The 20,602-nt window shown below is 36.5% G+C and overlaps 1 protein-coding gene across 1 annotated transcript in view; it reads right to left on the bottom strand.

Annotated features, from left to right (window-relative positions):
* Positions 1–12,427: 12,427 nt before the first annotated feature.
* Positions 12,428–20,602, bottom strand: part of IRS1 (insulin receptor substrate 1) — a 45,200-nt gene continuing 37,025 nt past the window's right edge. The window contains exon 2 of the mRNA XM_070945875.1: positions 12,428–13,573. The gene's annotated coding sequence lies outside the window, so the exon portion shown is untranslated. The remainder of the gene's footprint in view (positions 13,574–20,602) is intronic.

Below are 20,602 nucleotides of genomic sequence, written 5' to 3'. Positions count from 1 at the left end.
AAAATCAGCCTAGCAACTTTATCTTTTATTGCATGATTATGTAATTAAGTCCAACAACTATGGCTAGTTAAGTTCAACTAAATCTGGAAACTTTTTCATACCTTGCATTGCAAATTCACTTTTTTTCAGGGAAGATCTGTTTGGACTTTGAAATTGAACCATTCACAGGTACTTTACCATCAAGGAAAATAAAAATATGGAATTATGGCAAAAGGAAGACAAACATATTTCAGACTCTGTTAAACTATGGCATATACTTTCTGCACCTGTGATTCTTCTGGAACCTGTAGCAACAGGCTGATATCCAAGCCAGGTGACTTGCCAGATTCTGAAGCTGGAAACAACCCAAGCCATTTATTTTTTTTTATGTCTCTTTAACAGCTAATTTGTCTCCTATTTGGCCACAGGTCATTCAAGGAAGGAAGCTACTCACTTCACTTAGTTTATGCAATGGAAATCCCCAGGAGAAGTTTGCACATCCCATGTGTGGAAAGGAAGAACCTGCGTTTCTCTGGACACAACTGGGAGCTACAGAAAAAGACCTGGAAGATGCCCAATGACATCGATATGGCACTCAATAGCAATAAATTGTTAGAATTTGCAGCAATCCAACCACCACACAATAATTCAGCAGGATTCATATAAAAAGAAACTTCTTTATATACAATCATATAAAGCATGATGCATGTATACAATACCCATGCAGCAGAAGCCAGAACCAGCATTCAGAATCCAGAAGCAGAAAACAATCACATATGCATAGAATCAATCTAATCAAAGAAGCAAATATATATATTTATATATCAGTCAAGCTAAGTCACACCCAGGCTCCGAGCTGTCTGACATAGCTCTCAGTCATCAAACAGTTCCCATTGGCTGACTTGTTGTTATGGCTATCCCAGCTCATGATTTTTTACACACTGACATAAATGTATGGGTAATGTGTCACTAGAATCCTATACAACAATAATTGTATTTTGATTCAGTAGACTTCAATAGGAATCTATGAGGAGAAAGTGCAGTCACTTCAGGACTTGTTCTCCAAGCTACTGAAAACTAAACAATTGAACTTGATTAGCCTTCACCAACCAAACTGTTTGCTTGAATCTCTGCTGCACCTCTCTCTGATGAATATCACAAATGCCAAGACCAACCTGCATTTCAGCTACCAGACTGCCATCGCTGAACAACCATACAACTGATTGAATTCATACAACGGATGATATATTAGCTTAATGGAACAGGAGGATGGTGATAATAGTGGGTTTTGATCATTAAGCTTGTAATTATTGCTATGCTTTCACCTATTATCTGCATTTATTGGTATGTCATGTATTTACAACACATATATGGCCAAACAAGACTTCAGCAAACCCAAGTAAAATCCTAGGAAATACTTGTGGAAGATTGGGCATTTAGATAGTGACGATTGAAACTTGCCCTGTGTTTACCATTTTCAATAATTTCTCACAGAACAGAGATATTGCATAGGTTGGGCAAGCTAAACAATAGCCAATACGAAGGCATTGCTTTCTGTTTCAATACAAAGATCAGTCTTTTTCATAAGAGAACTCGGTGGCAGTAACAGTATTTTTCTGCTCTCCTGTCTAGTGCACACCCACCTGCCTAGTGTAGATCTGGGAATGTCTCCCAAACCCCCAAAAGACAGATCACCACAAATCAAAAGTATTCAAATTGATCAAAGGTATGGCCTACCACAACTATTAGAAATGTTTCCCCCCCCCCAAAGGAGGGAATTGTTGGAAGTTAAAAGGCACATGATTCCCCCCCCTTTTTTTTTAGCACCTCACTGGCTCCATTAGGGAGACAGGAATCCCCTCAGGCCAAAAGAAAATGCCAGATCCCCTCACAATAAATCCACACCTAAGGAGGAATCTATGTATCTTAGGGTAAACTTCCTTTCTGGATTTCACGTGCACCAAGATCAAAGCCCAAGGCAGGACCAGCTCAATTTGCACAGGAAGGACAATTGCTTTTTGACAAGAGTCACACATTAAAATCAGCACATATATAAACCACAGCCCTCAAGTACACACCAAGGACCAATCCCACGATAAAACCAAGTCTCTGGACCCCATTTTCTTAGTAGCCTATCTCTATAAAAACAAATCTCTTTGTTCTTTGGAATAAATAAATCTCCTTTGTCACAGTATGTCTGGATTTCATTTTTGATTTGTCCTTGTGCAAGCCCAGCTGGTGGAACCCCCCAAATTATTATTCTAACAGTACTTTAGTGTATATATTAATATATGCCTTTATATGATTTACAAAATCTCTATGAGATACATTTTGACTTAATATGTCTGCATGTTTCACTAACAGTATTAAAGATTATTTCACCATTTGTTGGTATTTACTGGGTTAATTTTTTTCCAAATATTTGCCAAAAGACTTCTGAGATCCACAATGAAAACAAAGTAGTTAGGTGACAAACATAGATCTGCTAAAATTTGGATGATGAATTAATCCACTGAGTATAAGCATGTTCTGTTCCTTTAGGTCTACAATTAGACTTAATTTCTGCATTGTTGGCACATGAATCATCCCATCATCTAACAATCTTGTTTAATGACAGTACATGTTCCTCATATTCTCTGATTATTATGAAAAGTTAAAAGAGAGCTTCTTAACATAATTCAATAATAAACATGAAGAGTTAATAGTGTGCTCTATATTACAGAAATAAAGATAGTTTTATTCTTCTTGGCAGGGACATGAAAATGTACAGTAATTGCATTCAGCAAGTAAGTAAATATTAAATATATTTAAGTAAGTATTAAATATATATTAAAAATACTTTACCAATATATATTTCCCAGGATTTAAAATGAAATGATAATAAAGCTTTTAGATAGTTTGTAGTGTGACTGTATAAAATACTCCAAGCTGAGACCAGAATGACACAAATGCATTAGGTTGGGAGATGTAGGACAGATGGGTAAGGCAAAGCCATTGGCCACCAGCAGTTGTTGCTACTGAAGGAAGATAAGGGCATAAGGGGAGAGGCTGGAAAATTAGAGGGCTATGATCAGGGGTTAAATGCTCCCGGTTCAGACCAGATCACCCGGTCCGGTAGCGACAGCAGCAGGTGGTTGAACCGGTAGCAAAAATCCCTGCCCCCCCCGCCCCCCCAGCTGAACCATGCAATCATCAAAGGCTTTTTTTTTTTTTTACTTTTAAAAGCATTTTTTCTACCTCTTTAGCCGGAAAAATGCTTTTAAAAGTAAAAAAAAAAAGCCTCTGATAATCGCACGGTTCAGCTGGGATCATCGGAGGCTTTTAAAAGCATATATATATCGCATATATGTGCTAGTCATTCCTGGCTCTAGGGGGCAGTGCTCATCTCCATTTCAAAGCCGAAGAGCCGGCACTATCCGAAGACATCTCGGTGGTCATGTGGCTGGCATGACTAAATGCCAAAGGCACAGAGAATGCTGTTAACTTCCCACAAAAGGTGGTCCCTATTTTTCTACTTGCATTTTTAATGTGCTTTTGAACTGCTAAGTTGGCAGAAGCTGGGACAAGTAATGGGAACTCACCCCATTACCCGGCACTAGGGATTGGAACCACTGAACTGCCTACTTTTCAAAGGCTTTTATTCTGAAGTACTATCTGTACTCTGTTCAACCTCCTTTCTTTGATATTGGTATGTAGATTAACCTCTTCCGATCTGTTGGGTTATTGTGTCATTCTCCAGAATTGTTAACAGTTTGGTTAGAACTTTACTGATTCTTGCTTGCCATATTATTTTAGATAAAAGCCTTTCAGAGGCTTTTTTTCTGAAGCTTCTTTCAGAGGCTTCTTTCAGCCTCTGAAATCTCCATTTGCAAGGCTGGGCAGGGCTACATTCGGAGTATAAGTGGCACCCAGATTTTCACTCTCTTTTTTGGGGGGGAAAGGTGCATCTTATACTAAAAAAATAGGGTATATATAAAAACAAGATTGGATAATCATTTGTCTGGGATTATGTAATGATTCCTGCCTTGGGCAAGGTGTGATACTAGACCTCCAAGGTCCCTTCCAGCCCTGATAATTTATGTCAGTCAAAATTTGGCACACCTAAAATTTTCAAGGGTTTTTTCTTGGGCAATTTCTCTAGTTTGGCCACCTTCCAAGCAATATAAGTAATCCTTGTAGATCAACCACAATTGGAATTGGCAACTCGGTCATTAATAGAACCAGTTGGTAAGTTGGCAACTGCGTATGATCTTCAACTTTTCTTTGCTTTATAGACATGCAAAAGTCGTAAATGTGAACATGGGTTGCAAAGTTACTTTTACCATAACTGAACAATCACTAAATCAGATAGTCACTGAACAAGAACTAGCTGTAATTTATTTGTCCAATGGACAGAAGAAAACAACTATCCTGTTTCATGACACCTCTAATTTTTAGATAAGCTGTCCCCGATAGAAACCCCCAGAATCCTCTGAGTATGACCATTGTTGAAAATTCTGGTAAAAATTCAAATTGCTGCTTTATCAACATACCACAGACTTTTTAGGTATCAGGGAAAACAGATGTCTCCCTTCCAGTGAACAGTGAAGCTGTGAAAAAGAAACTGAGGTGATATAAAATTGGACAGAGGTGGTTTGTATCTAATTTCTATTCTTCAATACTTTTCTCAGTGACTAAGTCTAAGAGTTAGAGAGAATGTTTATGAAATTTTCAGGGACAGAAAATTAGGTATTGTAGCTTATACTCTGGGAGAAAAATACTGTAAATCTTACATTTTGAGAGGTTAGAGAATAGGGCTAAAAAGAACAGAATGAATTTAAAATAGGCAAATGTGAAGGTTTTTTTCATTTAGGGACCAAAAATCAATGGGTGTAAGATAGAGAAGTATCTGGCTAAGCTTGAAAATGATCTTGGGAAATAATTGAAACTATAAGAATCAGGAGATGTAGTTGCAAGAAGGGCAATGCAGTTATAGAATTGCATATGCTTAGAAATATAATAATGATTTCCAAATCATTCTACTTTATTTTACTTTGGCCAAACTCTGCTCTGAGTACTGCGTCTAATTCTGTCCAGTTCTAATTTTTAAGACATATTCAGAGAAACAGATTCAGAAAAAGAAAAGAAGGATGATCAGGGACTAGAAACTACCTTAAGTCGATGAAGACAGATTGAAATTTTTGAGTCAACTGATCCTTGAGAAGACCAAGGGAGGATATGATGTCATTCTGAAAGAATGTCACACAGAAGGTCAAGATCTGATTTCTACTGTTCTAATAATGGCTCATTTTATCCTGTTTGGTGGACTTGTAAAAAAGCTAGAAAATTTTGGGTTTAAATACATATGATGTTACAAGGAATCTTAAAAGATTAATATTCAATTGAAATTAGAATTAACTAGTCTTAGAATACTTTAATTTGGTTTCCTAGAGTACTAAATTTGAAATGGCTCCTCCAGACATTATGATCCTTGATTGGAGAAAGTTGCATATTTTTTGAAGGTATTGCCATCTAGGGAAAAAACCCTAACAACTGATCTCTAAATTTAGAGAGTATCTCTCACAGAGCCTAAATGTTAGGGAATTACAAATTATTTGTGAACGAACCACTAAAACTAACTTAATCTTTTCTTGGAAAAATCATGTTTGTTGCACATATTCCTTTTACCCAGAAATAAACTTGTTCTAATTTTTTGGTATAGAGGAATAGGTTCTCTTCTTAGATATTTTTCTTTCCTGTAATAAGGCAGGAACTGGTCAAGTTGACAAAATGACAGGTCATTTTTCATTGACACAGCTCAGTTTTGGATATAGTCCATTCATGGCTTATTACCAGATGGATTAACAAACACATATCAGAAATGCTCAAAGTTTCTGCTGCTAGAGAAGCCAACATGTTTAAAATGATCTATTTTCTCTGTCTCTGGATAATTCTCTCATGCTGACTTCATACTATGAATGGCCACTGGCAGAAGTTCAAACACTTTTAATAAAAGTATGTTTCTAATATTCAAACCAACTTCAGAAATAAATCCATTGCTACTTAAGCAAGACTCTTAAGAGCTGAAATGAATTTAAGTGCATTTCAAGGATTAACTTGTTTTTTTCCTTCTCATTTTTAGTGCAATGGAAAGCTAGTGCAATGAAATGTAGATGGCTGTTGCATCTAGAATACAGAAGGGGCTGAAATCTGTATAAGACTGCAGCAGAAAGCTTTAGACTTAACAGAGTTGGCAGCAGTGGTGAAATCCAATTTTTTTTACTACCGGTTCTGTGGGCATGGCTTGGTGGGCATGGTGTGTCTTGGTGGGCATAGCAGGGGAAGGATATTGCAAAATCTCCATTCCCACCCCACTCTGGGGCCAGCCAGAGGTGGTATTTGCCGGTTCTCCGAACTGCTCAAAATTTCTGCTACCGGTTCTCCAGAACTTGTCAGAACCTGCTGGATTTCACCCCTGGTTGGCAGGCAAGAGCTGAACATCTGAGTTATGTTCCTCTGTACTACAATAGTAAGAGCTTGCTCCCAAAGCAATACCCGTTACTTAAATGAAACAGGTACGAAGAGTGGCATATTCTCACAGCTGCTGTATTTTTGAAAAGAAACCCTGAAGGGCATAAATAACTAAAGCCAAAGAGCAAACACTCAGGTAGAATAAACCAACAGGTTTCTGCTTATATGCTTCTGCAAACATAATTGTTGCTATACCTGGAAATCCCCCTCATTCTAACCTGACCTGTAACTGTTGGCAAAGGGAAATCCCACCTACTTCAATAAGACGTGGCTCGACTTGCCTGTTTCCTAGCTGTTGGCTAGCTGACTGCTAATAAAAGACATTGCACGTTTTGGATGGGAGACATAAAAATATGCTGTTTTTAGGTATCATTTAGCAACTAAACTTTGCAAAACTTTTATGCAAGACTGAAAACTGAAATTTGGTATAAATTTCAGTTTGCAGTCTGTTGCATAAAAGTGTATGCTCCATGGAATGGAGATCAGAAGGCATATGTAGTATTTTATTTATGCTGTCAAATAAAGCATGAAGAAAATGGAACGTGTAATGACCATCTTGAGTGATATACTGTGCAATAATTAATTACAATAATTAAGACCCATCCAGTATGAATATTTTAAATCTCTCACTAAAGCCACCTTAACTCCCCCCTCGACAGCAAATTTCATATAACTGCAGTATTGCGTAGCTGAAACCATTTCTAATCAATAAACATTTGGTACTGTATAGATTGTTTCCTAGCCGCTTCTAACTTTATTTCACAGAACACTAAGACAACACTTCCCAGTCAAATAGTCTAGATACTATACAATTAATAATGATTTCTTTTGGTAAAGAAATGTCTAATGATCAACAGTTACCATACAAATTGGAGACATACAAATTATTGTATAAGAGAAGCAGAGATTGAAAGTTTAAAGTACAATATAGATATTACATCATGACATATTAAATATGAAGGGAAGGGGGCTGGGGGCTCTTTTTTTAATTATAAATTATCTGTGGAGATATATGTATATTTGTGTTAAATTTATATTTACTGACAAAGAAGTAAAGGGAGACTAGTATAGATCTATTTCAAGCTCTCATCAGCTAACCATACCCTTCTGGGATTTGAACCTGGGTTTGCTTGCATATTAGGCAGATGTATTAACCTCTAAACCACAGGTTCTCCTCACTTTGTCAGCTTGTATCAGGGAAGATTAAATGGGTTTTCTATTGAAGCAATCTGGCTTACCCAAATATGGGAAGGAGCATACTGCTTCCCTTCACCTTTATTTCTTTGTCAGTAAATTTATAACTTTATAACAGTAAATTTAACACCAAATAGTTTGTCGTGAAAGCGACTGCCTGAGGGCTCCTGGATTGGGGCTACCCATATTTGGGTAGATCAGGTTGCTTTGATAGAAAACCCATTCATCTAGATTATTTTGGAGAATTATTGTTTGGAAATCCCACTGATGAATTATGCAGCAACATAAAACAATAATATGCAATTCTAAATGCATTTTATATGAATTCTACAATTTATATGAATTCTACAAATGACACATGAAATTAAATATGGGGGGATGGGAGACTTTCTCCTGATGGAAGGAAATACACACACACACACACACATATGACAAAGTTCCAAGTTAGTCATTCTCATGAAGAATGGTGCATTATCTACAAGAAAAGCCGGGAGCATAGTCTCAGGAAAAGCATTCTCAATCCCTATTTTGTTTTAGAAGTTATAAGGCAGTCTGATGTGGAGTCTAATTAGACCAGAACCTAAAGTAGTAAACTTTCAAAACAATTGATGGAAACCAAAGATTACTTTGCGAAGCCAATAAACCTTCCGTCCCAAAAGATTGTTGTAAATCTTTTTACAACAAAGTAGTACTACACTAAAGGTACTACTTTAGCATCAATACTGGTACAAATTTGCTGATCAGAACTGGAAAAACTAAGAGGACAAACAGTTGAGTGTGGGACAGCACAGAAGAATATGAAAATGAGTGAGAATGAATGAAAATTGGTGACCATGATAATGATGAGAATGTTTAACAGGAAAACCTTGGTTTCAGCTTTTCTGATGAGTCAGGAGGTATAGATAGGTAAGGTATCCTCTTCTGAGATTGGTCCTGGTGCCTTAAAAAAATAACCAGTAAGGCTTGCGCATTATGACTTTGTGAGACCATCAACACAGAAATCAGCACAGCTGCAGAAGACTACATTAGACACCTTGAAACCATTGGATCTGGAATTATGAAGAGCTTCATTCTTCTTTTTCTTTTTGTCCATAGTAGTGTTCGCAGGGTAGGCCTTGAATGCTCAATCAGCAATTTCTTCAATGCTAATAATGGTATACCAAGCACCTAAAAAGAGTTTTCAGATAGCAAAGAAATAAATTTATGAAGAATTAAGTTAAGGAGCCAGCAGGAAATCTAGGAGATATAGTAGTCTTCTTTGAGAAAGTCAATGGTTTTTGGAATCTGCTGCCCTTAAAATGTCTTTTGAGTAAACAATTGCAAGCAAGAAGAGCTATTATGATTAACCTGTTTGGTAAATGGCTATTAGTATTTATCCATGGCTGTTTGTCCTTGGAAGAGATTAAGTCTAAAAAAGCTTGCTCCTGTTTTCACAAAATCACCAGTTCCCAAATGGGCCTTAAGGAATTAATTTAAACAGATATTCCTACTAACCGATTAGTTGAAATCCCAATTTAAGAAAATATGTAAGTGCTCTACACATTTGCTGATGAAGAATGACTTTATTGATTATAGATTTACTGCTTTAAATATTAATATTCTTACCTCAATAAAACCTTACTCTTTTTCTGTAGAAGAATTTATAAAACCAAACTTACTATCACTAAATTACAATTGTTTTATTTTAAAAAAATTTACCAAGAAGATGCTTTGGATGAAATCCCTTCAGTAAAGGTACAAAGATGCAACAATGGAAGTTAAACTCTGACCAAATCTCAAAGAAATGTTTATATACAACAATAGACCATCCAAAATATATCCAACCAACAGCTATGTACATAAATCATGTACTGATTAGGGCAGATCAGAGGTTCAGCCCTCTCCCTTCTGTCACATGTGATCATGTTCTTTATTTTTGATGTGTTTTTTTTATTTTACAAAAAGAAAGGGAGGGAATATGTAAACAAGAAGTTGGAAAGAAGTATTATAATGCATACTTTAAAATCGGTGCATTTTTAAACATACAATAAACCAGACCTTGACCACACAAAATCTGATCAATCTTTCTATGACATTATTAGAACATAAATATATATAATTAGAAGACAGTGAATGTGTATCATCAACCCAAGATTACCAATGTTTTCTTCTTTTTAAAAAAGGAAATGTGTGTGGCGGACATTTTGATTGGTGCATCCCATGTTTGATAAATCCACAGTTCACAAATTGCAGATCTTTAGTATAAAATTCAAAATCATATTTCAACATTAAACCATGTTATCTTTACCTAAACTAGATTAACAAAATGATAGTAAATGAAAATGAAGAACAGTAGGGCAAGCTTTTCTCCCTCACTGTTCACTGTCGTAATAGTCAGTGCTATCTAAACATTGTGGCCTCCAATAAATGTAGAAAAATGTGTTGCTGAATTAGTTTCATTGGAATATCATAAAAACATGCTTCCTATATTTAAGACCCTTAACTATTGATTTATTTAAATGGAATATCCCAACTTTTTATTCCAAAGTTCATTCAGTTAAATAATACCTATTGTAATAATACATTTTATTTGTCTATTAAAAATACTGAGGATTTGGAAACTTTAAAAAAAAATTAAATGCTGATAGTAATCCAAGAATGTAATTTTTCCTAATAAATCTGGACCTTACTGTGAAATAAAAAGAATTTTTAATTGAATGTACTGCCATCTGCAGTTTTTTAGACAACCCATTCTTTTGGCAATCAATCGGATAATTTAAAAATTTGATTGCAAATATGATAAACTAAAATTTTAATATCCCAAAAGATAAAGACATACCTTTAATATTGCTCATCATCATGCTGTGTCAATGTTTGAGTTCAAAAATAGTGTAGTTATGAATAACTCAAAACATGCACAAGGAAACCGATTCCTTTTTCTGATGAACACAATCACCTGATCGAGAAGGATTTGTAAGATTCTGTTTTTTTTAATTGAAGCACATTATAAAAAAGAGGAAATATATTGGCCAGCTGTATAATGTTCCAAATTAATAAAAAGGATTAATAACAGTTAAATGGACCATGAATTGAAGACAAACATTTTCTTTAAGTGGATAAAATATAACTTTGTTTGCATACTTTGTATGAAAATTATCCAGATCTTCAAGCTTAAGCCTAATGAACAAAGGGAGACTGAAAGTAAGGAAGGAAATGCTTCACCAGATAACTGATTATCAGCCATATTATTTTAACACTGAGAAAAACAATACTTGTTCCCTTTCCTTAATTTAATTAATAGCTGAAGGGGTGATGATAAAGACTAAATATTTAAAAGTCACAGAACTAAAAGCGGATGATATGAAAATAAAGAAGGAAGCTACAAATGTAGATGTGTGCAACAGAGACAAGGGAGGTGTAACTTGCTTGACTTAGGTACAGTACAAACCATAAAGCCAGGTATAGCTGTATTAATCTGACACAGATTTGTGTCAGTAAGAGACAATCTAGGTATAAATTCATTAAGAAAGGCTTTTTTGAAAAATTGTTAAAATATTGCATTAAATGGTATCTCATTAAAATTTCCATTGTCCATTGGATGAGAATTTACATTGTCGTTGAACTGTTAAAATGCATTAATCTGGTATTAACAAAAGAAAGCAAGCCAGATATTTTCAGCCAATGTCCATGCAACATTTTTGAGCTAATTTTGAAATGCTGAGTTCATTCATGATGAAGCCTGTCCTTAAAATGTGCTAAGATGTAAATTGTAGACATTTTTTGCAGAGTAGATTATACTACATTGCTGTGGTACCACCTGCAGGAAAAAGAACTATTTATATTCTCAGGTTGTGTTGTCTGAAGATTATACAGTAATCTTTAGAAGTCCGTTATTTACCATAGCTTTCTTAAATGACTCAAAATATTTCTAAGCACTGAAGATTATGTTCTCATGACATGGTACACCACGATTAATATGGCTCATAGAATTAACACAAGTTTCCTGCATTTGCAAAACATTTTCAACCAAAAGTTAACGACAATAGTTTGGTTCACATGACACACTGAGCTAAAAATTGCCTAAAGGCAAATCTGCAATCAAACTGTCTCCAAGGCTCTTCCACGTGTGCTGGTTTCAGCCTTCAATTTGTAAAGAGAAAAAGAAAAACTAATAAAATCTAAATGTGAAATTTATACCTAATTTTAAGGACATGGTTTGGATAGGACAGCTTCTATCAAGACTTTTTAAACAATTGTTTCATATACATTGTTTATATCTTGCATGTGTCTTCTTTAAGTAATCATATTATGATTTTTTTTGTATTAATAGTAAAAATGAAGAAATGTTATCCTTACCACCAGGTGATGATGCTGTATGCCTGATCTACAGGACTCAGTGAAACAAATTTAATGTAGAAATAAAAATTATATTGCCTACTTCAATTCATATGCTTGTGCGTTTCTGTACTTTTAGAAGTTATGGAAGTAATTGTAAAATTCTCACTATAATGGCTATGAAGAGGATCCCATTTCATCAGATTGGGAGAAAATGGAAATATAAGCTATCATTAAGGAATACAACCTATCTCTGACCTTTGACAGTAATGTGTTTTTTCAACCAAAACATTTTATTACTCAGTAATATTTGAACTATCATTCCTATTGTAACAAATCAAGAACACCAAATACAATGAGATATATTGACTGGGTGTAAAGAGAGAACAATGAAGTAGGAGAAATAAAGATAAAACAGTTCCTAGTTTATTATGTATAGAAAGAGATTTCCAGAATTTACAAAGGCCCACATATTTCATTCCAGGAATAATTTCATTTGAAGTATTTGCCAATATTTCAGATGTTTTTCTTTGTACCTATATAACTCTCTATGTATTTATATATGTGTGTGTATGTATATATACACACATACCTATACACACACATATAATTTTATAAACACACACACACACACACACACACATATAGGGGCACGCTGGTGCGCACACACATACATACGTACAATGGAAGACTTAGCTTTATTTTTCTGATATTGTCTACGTTCCTGTGCAACCAACAATTTCAAATTCACACTTGCAAATACCATGCACAAATAAGTTCGCCTTTTCATAATGTTTCACAGGAAGAATAAAAAATATTATATTTTTAAAGAATTCAGCTGAATTGTAGTTATTGATGATATCAGTAAATATGACTATACATCCAGGTTCATGGGCCATTGATCCATATAATATATTCTGAATTACAATCTTAAAAAGAATAGTACCCTAAGCTATTCTTAAAATGCCTTTTTTAAGCAATTTCCCCCACCCATCCCACTCTGTTTATAACAGAATATAGTATACCTCAGTTCCACATCAAAAAGGATGTGCTGTAGGAAAAGTTACATTTTAATTAAAAAAGTACATGTATAAATCAAAAACCTATGTTAAATATTTAATACTCTTCAACCAACATTAACAGTTTGTATGTAATAATTTACACTTATGATTTGTCATACAGGTTTTTCAGCAGCAAATTAAAATTTTATGTTTTACATAGATGAGCTAGTAGTATAGCCACTCTCACTATATTATAGTGGCGGGCACATAAGTTTACTGTTGCCAGTTAAATCTCTATGATAAAGGAGGAAGCAATCATAGACTCATTGTCCAGGTGTCACAGTGCTTTTGCATGGCACAAACAAAAAAAATATTTTTTAAAAAAGAAAGAGAATGTGCAGTTCAGTTAATTAACTCCTGAGGTTTGTGTAAAGTAAACAAATTGAACTGGATGCATCGTACCCATCTACTGGGGAAGAAGACTGAGGTCCTAGTTGTGATACACAAAACCAAGTGTGGATACCCATGAGTTCAAAGAAGAAGGTTTTTTTTCTGAGGTTGTATAGGTCATCATTCTGAGAAAAGAAGAAAAAAATATTATTGATGTAATCTGTAACATATAAATGTATATAAGTTTATTATTACTTTTCTTATAAATATATAGATATCCAAGTTTACAATTCCTATAATTGTGGTAGTCATTGAATAGTTTCTGTGTGAGAAAAAATACCGCAAATAAAACAAATTTATGTATCACATGGTCAGACAAAACTGAACAAACCATCATATTGCATAGCTTGATACATGAATCCAGACTATTTATGAAAACTGCCACAATATTCATATAACTTGTTTAGCATGTTATAAGAATGAATATCTGCAATAAAGTCATGATTTGCACTTAGAAAGCTAATCCATGCTACATTATGTTACATTACATTACATGATTTAACAAATCTAACCAGAGTCTTCTTTGTGGGGGAGATGGGTAGTTTAAAAATGTGAGAAATAAATAAATACTTCAGGTTGAAGAAACTCTTGAACTTTGAAGTTTCAGATTGACAAGAAGAGAACAGTAGACAAGGACTATCCCATATTTACGCAGGCAAAAAATGACTCGGAATTTAATATATTATTTCTCTAGCAAATGGGGGGAAATGAACAAACTATAAATACAGCCAAAATTCCTGTGCAATACTCAGATTCCACATCTTGTCAAATTCAGCTGAAACCAATCCTGAAGATTTCCCCTTTCCAAATACATGATGTCCACATGTCACACTTGGTTATATACACACACACACATGGTTTTCACACACACACACACACATATACACCACAAGACACTTTAAAAAGAGTGAATGGACGATCAAGAGAAGAATTAATAATTATTAAAATAATTTGCTTGTGGAAAAAGATGCCATATTTGTAAAATTAACTGGTCTCCATCAGCATTATTGCTAAGATCCTTGCTCACAGTCATGAAAATTATTCTCATATATTGAGTTAACACATAAACACACCCACACCTCTCTAATCATAAACATGGGAAACGATAATAGAGAAAGGAAGGGGAAGAAGTGGGAGACAGCAATGTTAGATGGAGATAAAGAAAAGGAAATAGAATCATAGGGTTGAAAGGGATCTTGGAGATCTTCTAGTGTACACGAGGACTGGAATCCTCATATCATCCAAGACAACTGGATTGGATAGAAAATGATAGAAAAAGCATTAATAAGAATTATACTTTCTATACAAGACTTTCTCAAGCACTTGCTAGTGAATGAATGAACAAACGAACGCATGAATGGGCAACAAGGTTGGCCCAACCTATATTTTTCTATATCTTTCAATAAATGAGATGCAATCATGTATGCTTGCTATCCAGTCCTAGAGTAAATAGGACATTTATTGGGGTGACAAAAATTGTTTAGAAGACATAATTCTAAGGAGATAAACATTGTTACTAAACATACCTTTTTAGTTTCTGTCTAAAATCATTAGCAGGTATTTTATTTCATTCAAATAAAAGTGTCCTTGGACAAGGAATTTAAATTTATACATTAATGTAATCATATTAATTTCTACTATGCCTATTTAATATGTCTTATTTTGCTACTTTCTTCCAAACTCCATAATGTCAAACAATGTGTGAATGAGTTTCAAGAAGGAGTTTGCATGCCAAGATTCAAATCTAAGTATTATGAATGAATAAAAATACTGCAAAAATCATTGTTCCAATAACTACACAAGAATCATCAAGATGATAAATGTAAATAAAGATGATAACCAGGACAAACAACAAGTGCTGCTGCAGTGTGTAATGATAGCCTTCATGTTTTTGTCATTAGTATTTATGCCATTTTGCCTTGTCTCCATCCTTGCTCCTCTTTTCTTCTCCAACAAATAACTGCAATTCTGTGTTTCGGGTCAATATTCATTCATCGCTGTTTTGTTTGGAATATTCCTGTCACTCTTTTGGTTTAGCCTGAATGTGCTAAACCAAAAATCATGTTTAACTAATAATGACTGTAAACATCACATAAACCCAACCACATAATAGACTTCCCTATATCTTCAAACGTTTGCTACTTTAGTTTACTGTACTGTAGCTGAATATTATTAATATTTTGTAGAATGAACTCAATTTGAAAATACACATAATTTCTTTTAGGGAGAAAGCTATTCTGAATTCCTTCATTAAATGAAAGAACCAAATTCCTATACATGCCTGTTTAGGAATAGATACCCATGTACATGAGGTATGAGGCTGGGATTATTTCAGAGATTTTACACATGTATACATTACAATATTTGTAGGAATTGTCCACAATCTAGCTTGTTTTTTACTGTTCTGTTCTGTTAATATGTTACCCCTTTCAATAAAAAATTCCTTAGAGATATGTAAGGATTGAAAGGACTATGTGCTACACAATTTGCCCAAGAAATCAAATATATTCTGTGTGTTTCTTCACATGAACTGGAAACTTGTGTGGTATAGTATGAAAGATTTCAAAAGAATTTTCTTGCAGATCATCTCCATGTTCACAATTTTCTTCTGAACCAATCTTCTTCTTACCAATCTACAGAGGAATTCCACTTAGAACAGCTATATGCCATTTATCCAAATCTATATTATATCCAAAGTTTTTGGCCTGTACTATCATTGTCTCTTTAACTTGTTCTTCTTCCATTTTATAATTTAATAGATAATTGTATAATATCCTTATCAATTTGTCATCGGTCCCCACTAATATCTTGTCTAATGTTGTTAGTTCTCTATGTTTCACATCTTTCACGTAATACGATTGTATCTGCAGGTACGACCAACCGTCTAATTCCACCCCTTGATTTTTTAGCTCTAGTCTAGTTTTCAGCTCACCAGTCTCGTTTAATATATCTTAGAACAGCTATATGAAACTTAATATAGTCATAGCTTTAAACTATGTTGATCCTAAAATTAGACAGTGCTACCATACTTCATTAAAAGGGCCAGTGACAACGAAAGAAATTGCCTCATTTAAACAGGGAAGGGTTTACTTTTCATATTTGGATGTTTTCCAGAACTGCTGAATAAAGAGTTTGGTGCAAGAACAAACTGTACCCAGCTTGTTTTTAACCTGTGATGAATATGTTATCAAAGAAATTGAAAGTGAAATGTAGGGTTCTGCCATATATGTCAAACTCTGTTGCTTTAAGATATTTTGAATAGAAAAAAAGCAGTGTTAATTATTAAAGAAAAATAAATTTGGCATTTTGCTTGAATAGCTCAACTATCCAATCATGACAAAAGGAAGAAAATTGTGAGAATACAAATTTAGCAATTTTTCTAATTATTTTTTTCTTAAAAAATAACCATATTCAGTGTCATTTATTATTTATACAAGTAATAAAAGGGTATTGAAAATAATAAAAATATTCAGATCTACACTATAACCTTTTCAACCTACATTAGAGTTGTTGGACTTTCATTTACAGAATCAGCTGGCTAATATGGGGAATAGACTGGAAAAATTCTCATCATTATCATTAAAACGGAATCCTGGACCTAAAATGTAAAGAAGAAAGTTTATCCCTCAACTTTTGAGATTAATATTCTCAAAAGATAGATAGGAGCCATGAATATATTGCATATATTATAAATTGTGAATATTGAATGACACAGATCAGGCCAATCTCTATTATTTCTAGAAAATTAATCTCACATTCATGAACAGCATAACAAAATAAATGTCAAGATCTTGACATTGTTAGATAATTTGCCTTACTAGAGATAACATAAACTACACTGAAAAACATAGAAATTAAACTCTATATATTTCTGCCAGTCCCAGAGTATAAATGCAAAGGTTCTTTTTCCAGGCTCTTTTGATTAACAGACTTTTGGACATTCTTTTCTAAACCTTGACATTAGGATCTATCGTGTTTCTCCAAAAAGATGACCCATCTTGAAAAGAAGCGCTATCCCATTTTTGAGCCCATGTGATCAAATTAAGCTCCACCCACAAAATTAGCCCGAAAATTTTGTCCTGAGGTATTCTCCAGGGTTGTTCCACAGACAAGTGGACCAGGTTGGCAAACCATGGTCTCCTGAGCCAATAGGGGGCTAACATTATCACTTCTGCCTTTGCCATACCTTTCGGATCACTGCTGGGATCAAGGCTAGGGGAGGAAAGCTATATAGCAGTCCCTGAGGCCATGGACTGCATAGGGCATCCATCCCTTCCGCCCCCCATGACCTGAACTTGCTGAAAAATCTCAGCAGAAGGGTGTTTTCTGGAGAGACAAATAGATCTATGAATGGCCTCCTGTAACGCACTGTCAGCTCCTGGAACAGGGATGGATGCAAATGCCACAATAGTCCACTGTCGCCCTGCTGAGACAATCTGCCTGCACATTCAGGATGTGCTCTGCCCTTATGGATAGGAGATGTCTTTCTGCCCAGCTCCCCAGACAATCTGCCACTGCCATGAGGGGCCTGGAATGAGTCCCTCCTGGCGATTGATGTGGACTTTGGCCGTCAAGTTGTCTGTTAAGACCAAAACGTGGTGTCCCACTATGGTTTCCTTGAAGCTCTTGAGTGCCAGATAGACCACCCTTAGCTCCAGCCAATTGATCTTGTGAGACCTGTCTGCCTGGGTCCATCAGCCCTGCATGATCTGTGACTGACAAGGAGCCCCCAATCATAAAGGCTGGCATCCGTCATGATGTTCAGATGGTCTGGCTCCTTGAACAGGCATCTTCTGGTGAGGGCCTGTGATCTCCATCACTGAAGAGACTGCAGTACCTGTAGGGGAACTCTTACCCTGTCCTGTAAGTTGCTCCTGCTGGATCACTGGTATGGCAGGAGAAACCACTGCAACTTTCTTGTGTAGTCATGCCCAGGGCATGATGGAGATGTACGACATCATCTTCCCCAGGAGCTGTGACAGGAGGGCAAGTGGTACTGAGTCCATCGCCATGATGTGCCTTGCTAATCCTTGCAAGCTGTTCTGTCTCTCCGGTGATAGAGAGACCACGCATACAGATGTGTCTATTATGGCTCACAAATGGAGCAATCTGGTGGTCGGAGAAAAGTGACTTTTCCTGTTGTTTATGGAAAAGCCATGATCTTGAAGGACCTGGATCGTGATCCTTAGGTTGGCCTCTGCCTGAACCACTGACGAGGACTGAATCAGAATGTCGTCCAGGCAAAATTGGATCCTGATTGGTATGGATCGAAGGTGAGCTGCCAGAGCTGCCAATATCTTTGTAAAGGCTCTTGGCACTGAGGATAAGTTGAATGGCATGGCCTTGTATTGATAGTGCCTTCCGGCATATGAAAAATAGAAGAACTGCCTGTAAGCTGGTCTGATGGGAATATAGAGATATGCCTCTGTGAGGTCTATGGAGGTGAGGAAGTCGCCCTGTCGTACACTCCCCAAAATTGATTGGAGTGGCTGCATTTTGAAGCATTTGTACTCTAGGCACTTGTTCCGATGTTTGAGATCTAAAATAGCTCTGCACCCCCCAGAGCTCTTTCCTACTAAGAACAGTATTGAATAAAAGCCCTGTCCCTGTTCCTCCTGAGGAACAGGTTGAAATTGCTTGGATCTCCAGCAGGTGTTGAATCGCTGAGTCCATCAGGCTTCTTTTAGATGCATCCCTGGATACCAGGCAGCTGAAAAAGTACTTTTGGGGGGTGGGGGGTGGAGAGAAATTCCAGATCCTGATCTCACTGTGCTGAGTACCCACTTGTCTGATGTGGTAGCCTCCCATTGATGAAAATGGAGGCTGAGCAACCACCCAGATGCGGAACGGCCCTGCAGTCATTTCAAACGATAGGGACAACTTCCTGCTCCATGAAAGGGCCACTTGCCCTGAAACTGCTGGCATCCCCTAAACTCAGACCTCTCCGACTGTCTGTCCTCTCTGCTGGAATATGACCACTGGGATTGTTGGTATTCGACTCCTGATTCTGGAGTACGAAAGAATTGCCTTCTAGAGTAAGGTGAAAATCTTCTGTCCGCCCTCCGGAAAAGGGAAGGCATGATTTCGCCCCTACCCTTGGTCTCCACCAGGATAGGGTCAAGAACTTCCTCAAACAAGTTGTTGCCCATGAAGGGAGATGATGCCAACTTCCATTTGTTTTTATTGTCAGCCTGCCAATGCTTAAGCCATAAGAAGCGATGGGCTATTATTGAAAAGGCTAGTGATCTGGATGCGAACTTGGCCGCATTCAAGGTGACATCTGCTGAAAACTCAGCTGCAGCCATCAGCTTATTTATATCCTGATGAATTCTCACATCCTCTGGGGGAATCCGTTCCTGCGTCTGGTGAAGCCAGAGCAAGGAAGCCCTATTGAAAAATGAAGCTGATGTGGCTGCTTTAATTGCCCAGGCAGCTGCCTGGTGGGTCTTTCGCAAGGACAATTTAGTCTTCTTGTCCTCTGCCTTCAGACAATCTATTCCTTCTGTAGGCAAGAGTGCCACTGAAGCCATGGCAGCCACTGGTTTGTCCACCGAGGGAACCTCCAAGGCTTCAGACATCTCGGAGGCTATGTTGTAAAGCTTCCTTTCAGATCTAGAAGGAAGCATGTCAGCTCATGGATTGGTCCGCTGTCTCTGAACCACATTCAGAAATAATTTGGGTGATGGAATTACCTCGGTTTCTACTGTAGGTTCAGGAGTAGTGTAAATGACCTGAACCCCCAGGGATCTGGGCAGTGGTGAAATCCAAATTTTTTTACTACTGGTTCTGTGGGCATGGCTTGGTGGGCGTGGCAGGGGAAGGATACTGCAAAATCTCCAGGGGAAGATTCCCACTCCAGGGGAAGGATACTACAAAATCCCCATTCCCTCCCCACTCCTGTGGGAAGGATATTGCAAAATCTCCATTCCCACTCCACTCTGGGGCCAGCCTGAGGTAGTATTTTCTGGTTGTCCAAACTACTCAAAATTTCCGCTACTGGTTCTCTGAAACGCTCAAAATTTCTCCAGAACCTGCTGGATTTCACCCCTGGCTCTGGGTCAATTCTGAAACCTGATCAGGATCAAGATTTGTTATTGCCTTGACCTTACACAGTAAGGACTTAAATAAATCCATCTTAAAAGGCCTGTAAAAGG

Source organism: Pituophis catenifer, unplaced genomic scaffold (assembly GCF_029215685.1).
Source record: "Pituophis catenifer annectens isolate HBS135680 unplaced genomic scaffold, rPitCat1.0.hap2 SCAF_6, whole genome shotgun sequence".
Taxonomy (NCBI): Eukaryota; Metazoa; Chordata; class Lepidosauria; order Squamata; family Colubridae; genus Pituophis; species Pituophis catenifer.
The sequence above is the reverse complement of the archived record's forward strand: the minus strand, read 5'-3'. Positions and strand labels throughout refer to the sequence as shown.